The following is a 5,671-nucleotide window of genomic DNA, read 5'->3' as shown; positions in this document are numbered from 1 at the left end:
AACAAGAATAATTGGACTTCTTCCTTTCCAATTTGGATGCCCTTTATTTCTTTCTCTTGTCTGATTGCTCTAGCTAGAACTTCCAATGCTATGTTGAATAACAGTGGTAAAAGTGGTCATCCTTTTCTTGTTCCTGATCTTAGAGGAAAGGCTTTCAGTTTTTCCACATTCAGTATGATACTAGCTATGGGTCTGTGGTTTCTGGATGACGTGATGTTGTATCTAGAGAAATCTAAAGAGTCTACGAAAAAATATTAGAACAGATAAACAAATTTAGTAAAGTTGCAGGTTACAAAATCAACATACAAAAATCAGTAGCATTTCTATAGCCCAATAGCAAATAATACGAAAAAGAAACCAAAAAAGTAATCCCAAGACATCAATCTAAGACCCGAAGCTAAGGAACTATTAAAAGAAAACATTGGGGAAACATTCCAGGAAATTAATTTGGGCAAGAATTTTTTGAATAATACTCCTAAAACACAGACAATCAAAGCAAAATTGGACAAATGGGATCACATGAAGTGAAAGAGCTTCTTCACAGCAAAGGAAACAATCAACAAAGTGAAGAGACAACCCACAGAATGGAATAAAATATTTATAAACTACCCATCTGACAAAGGATTAATAACAAGAATATATAAAGAGCTCCAACAACTCAATAGGAAAAAATCAAATAATCCAATTAAAAAATGGACAAAGGATCTGAATAGATATTTCTCAAAAGAAGACATATAAATGGCCAACAAGTATATGAAAAAATTCTCAACATCATTAGTCATCAGAGAAATGCAAATCAAAACTATAATATGATATCACCCCAGTTAAAATGGCTTTTATCAAAAAGATAGGCAATAACAAATTCCGACTAGAATGGAGAAATTCCGACTAGAATGCATTATTGGTGGTAGTGAAAATTAATGCAACCACTATGGAGAACAGTATGGAAATATCTCAAAAATCTAAAAATAGGACTATTTTATGACCTAGCAATCCCACTGTTATGTATATATACAAAAGAAAGGAAATCAGCATATTCAAAAAGATATCTTCACTCCCATGTTTATTGCAGCACTATTCACAATAGCCAAGATTTGGAATCAATGCAAGTGTCCATCAATGGATGAATGGATAAAGAAAATGTGGTACATATACACAATAGAATATTATTCAGCCATAAAAAAATGAAATCCTGCTGTTTATGACATGGATGGAGCTGGAGAACATTATAATAAGTGAAATAAGCCAAGCACAGAAATACAAATCTCATATGTTCTCATTCATATGTGGGAGCTAAATATTAAAATAGTTGATTTCATGGAGCAGAGAGTAGAATGATGGTTACCAGAGGCTGGGAAGGTTGGCGGGGGGCCAGAGGGGAGATAAAGTGGAGATGGTTAATGGGTGTAAAAATATAGTTAGGTATTAATAGTTAGATGGAATGAACAATATTTGATAGCACAACAAAGTGACTATAATAAACAATGTTTATGGTATACTTTAAAATAACTAAAAATGTGGAATTGGAATGCTCCTAACACAAAAACATGATAAATGCTTGAGTTGATAGATACCCTAATTATCCAATTTGATTAAAACACATTGTATGTCTATATCAAAACCTCACATGTACCCTATAAACATATACAACTAGGTACCCATAATAATTAAAAGAAAAGAAAACTAACCAAAAAGCAGCACTGCAAAAGCAACAAAAGTGAAAATAGACAAATGGGATTACATCAAACTAAATAGCTTCCATACAGCAAAAGAAACAATCAACAGAGTGAAAAGATAATCTATGGAATGGGAGAGAATATTTCTAAATCACACATCTGATAGGGGGTTACAATAATATCTAAAATATATGAGGAACTCAAACAACTCAATAGCAACAAAACAAATAACCCAATAAAAATGGGCAAAGAACCCGAATAAACATTTCTCAAAATAAGACATAAAATGGTAAACAGGTATATGAAAAAATAAATAACATCACTAATCATAAAGGAAATGCAAATTAAAACCACAACAAGATATCACTTCACACATGTTAGGATAGGATGGCTATTATAAAAAAAAGAGAGAGATCACAAGTGTCGGTGAGGATGTGAGGAAAAGAGAACTCTCATACATTGCTGGGAACATAAATTAGAACAGCCACTATATTATAGAAAACAATATGGAGGTTCCTCACAATATTAAAAAGAGAACTACCATATGATCCATGCATCCCACTTTGGGGTATATATTCAAAAGAAATGAAAACAATATGTCCCATGTTCATTGCAGCATTATTCACAATAGCCAAGATATGTAATCAACGTAAGTGTCCTCCAATATATGAATGGGTAAAGAAAATATGGTATAGACAGTGGAATGCTATTCAGCATCAAAAAAGAAAGAAATCCTGTAAGTGAAATAAACCAGGCACAGAAAGACAAATATGGCATGATCTCACTTATATGTGGAGTCTAAAGAAGTTCAACCCATAGAAGCACAGAACAGAATGGTGGTTATGAGAAGCTGGGAGCAGGGTTGGAGATTGGGGAGATGTTGGCCAAAGGGTACAACATTTCAGTTAAATAGGAGAAATAAGTTCAAGAAATCTATCATACGCCGTGGTGACTACAGTAAATAACAATGTATTGTATGTTGAAAATTGCTAATAGAGTAGATTTTAAGTGTTCTCATCACAAAAAGTGATAAGTATGTGAGGTAATGTATATATTAATTAGCTGTATTAAGTCATTCCACAATGTATACATATTTCAAAACATCGTGTTATACATAATAAATGTACACAATTTTTTATATGTCAATTAAAGAAACAAGTAGCACAATCAAGAAAAGTATCTGAGAGGAAAAGCCCTCATATTTTAATGTTACCTACTTAGGGATCAAAATTTACCTTTCAACTACATAAGATTCCACCATCAGCACCTTCAAAGATGTTTAATTATTAAGTAGCTCACGCATGATTTGAAACTCTCCTTTTCTTCTTAGTTTTTGCTACAGAAAATTCCCCCAACTGTATCTAACCTACTGAAATGTTTGTGCCTCAGAGGTGTAAATAAACTCTTATATGTATGTTAGTGTTCCAGCGGGCATTAATAAACTAAACAGATTCTCACCGTAAAGTAGAAATTCTTTCTTAGGAACAATGAGTAAGGAAATATTCAATTTGCCACAGGTAATTACAGACAAATAAGAAAATAAATAATCTTATATGTTTTTGTGAACAGATACTTGATCGTTCCAATAAATAAATTCAGTAAATTTTAACAAGCAATATAATTGTTTCTGTTAGCTAATCCTTAATTTCATCCATGAAATGGGAAGAAATGCCTCCTATAACGGAGAAAAAATAAGAGGGATAAAAATTGAGATGGCTTTATCAGCAAGAAAAAGTATTTTAGCACTATGTCATCTCTGGCATTTTTCTACAGACTAGCCACTGAGACAAACTGGGGAGTAGGGTACAGTGCAAGGAAGAACAACTTAAATCTATTCTAAATTCTAATTATCCTAATGAAAAGATTACAATGTTGAAATAGGTCAAAATTTGAACTCTGGGGAAGTGTTGCCTTTTTTTTTCTGTGCATAAGAAATAAAACAGCATCAGGTAAAATGGACTTTGCTATGTTTGCAAACTTTATTAGAAATTAGCTGTTTCTAGGGAGCTAAAACATTTCAGCTGGTGCCAAGACAGCAGAAGGGAGGAGCCTTTGTATTTTCAAAGAATAATGAAACCAAAGAGTTGCAGCCAAATTTTGAAGAGGAATCCAAATGGTGTTTGGGGAAAAAATGACTAAATGAATTACCAGTGGCTGTTTGTCACCTCCCAAAGCTCTGCTGCAGAAAGACGTTACTGAATAGCTTTTATAATCTTTTTTTGTTATCCTTTTCTTTCAAATCAAGTCAAGCAGAATATAGTTAAAGGCTTAATTTTCACTGAAATCTTCTGTGTGAAATTAGACCTTCCAAATCCAACTTTTTCCAGTCGCTTCATTTTTTTTAAACAGTAAGTAATCAGTGTTTAATTACTTGACTTTTGCATGGTACAACCTTTGAGACCTTGCTGACTTACTTACTGAGGCTACAAGGTGTATTACTCTGAATGTTCAACGACCCTGGATGTCTTGTTAGCACTAACAATGCTAAGATTAGAAATGGGGAAAGTGGACTGTAACATGCTCTTGGGGTATACCACTGCATACAATATAAAAGCCGTAGATTATTTAATTTTGTATGTGACTGGACACAAAGTAGAAACAGAAACATAGTTCTATGTTTATGTTTTTACTGATGATTGCAGTTTCATCACTACTGACTAAAGCTTGAGGCCTTCAGATGAGAGATATTGCTTTGTGACTACAAAACAGAAAATTAAGAGAAAAGTTGGCAGAAGTTCTTTTATTCTATCATAACAAATACATAATTCAGAACCAAATTATGTGCTTTAGTAATTATTTATAAGCTATATGTTTATGGTAAGTGTATTCCCTCTTTTATTTAAAGTTTTACAGATGTTGGCTAAAAGTGGAAGACTTTATACTCACCCAAATTAAAATTCAGACTTTTAAAATTGTTTAACAGACTCTACCTATGTAAAATGTACAATTTTAATAGTTTGTTTCTTAATTTTTAATCGAATATCAAGATACCAATTAAGCCAATATAAGGAAGAAAATTGTAGACTGTTCAATCCATACTGGTAATGAATCAAAGATTTGTGTGTAATTCATGGAAAAGTGAATCAAAGATGTCATGTGGTTTTAAAATATGTCATTTCTACCCTACCTACACCAAAAAAAAAAAAGAAAAAAATTTGAGATTCATTGCTATCTAGTCCATTTGTTCTATTATAACAAAATATCATAGACTGGGTAATTTATAGATAATAGAAATTATTTCTCGCAGTTTTGGGGGCTGGGAAATCCAAGATCGAGGCACCGGTAGGTTTGGGGTCTGGCGAAGACTCGTTCCTGGTAGATGGTGCCATCTAAGTGTCCTCACATGGCAGATGAGCAGAGGAGAACAAACCCACTCCCTCAGACCATTTTATAAGGGCCCTAATCCCATCCATGAAGTTCTGCCTTCATGACTTAATTACCTCTTAAAGGCCCGATCTCTTCATACTACCACATTAGCAATTAAGTCACAACATACGAATCTGGGGAGACACATTCAGACCACAGCAATTGCCTGCAAGCATAAACACATATATAAGATCAAATAGAAATAACACATCAAAAAAAAAATCTCAGAAATGATTACTTTGTTTTGGCAAGGGCTTGCAAATTTAGAATTGTTGGCCACCTATTTTGATACTTCATGTTTAATTATTATTTGTGATAAATTGTGACCTGTTTCTGGTATTTTCTTTTCCAAAAAATTTTTTGACCTCTACTGGAACATGGTAGTGGCACACCCTACCATCATAAGCATCTGTCATAACTTGCATAGATAGAAATTCAATACCCAATATTCCATTAATGCTTTTCTCAATATTTTAATTTGTGTGTTTTAAGTCAAATCTTTCTAGAATAAGTCCACTAAGAAAATTTTACCTTCATAATTCTTTTATTCTGTGATTGTAACTGGACTGTAGGTTCTTTGAGTGGGGAAACCAAGTTATCTGGTTAATTGTTCTAGCCCGCAAAGGAAT

Source organism: Propithecus coquereli, unplaced genomic scaffold (assembly GCF_000956105.1).
Source record: "Propithecus coquereli isolate 6110/MARCELLA unplaced genomic scaffold, Pcoq_1.0 Scaffold7, whole genome shotgun sequence".
Taxonomy (NCBI): domain Eukaryota; kingdom Metazoa; phylum Chordata; class Mammalia; order Primates; family Indriidae; genus Propithecus; species Propithecus coquereli.
This window is presented reverse-complemented; position numbering follows the sequence as displayed.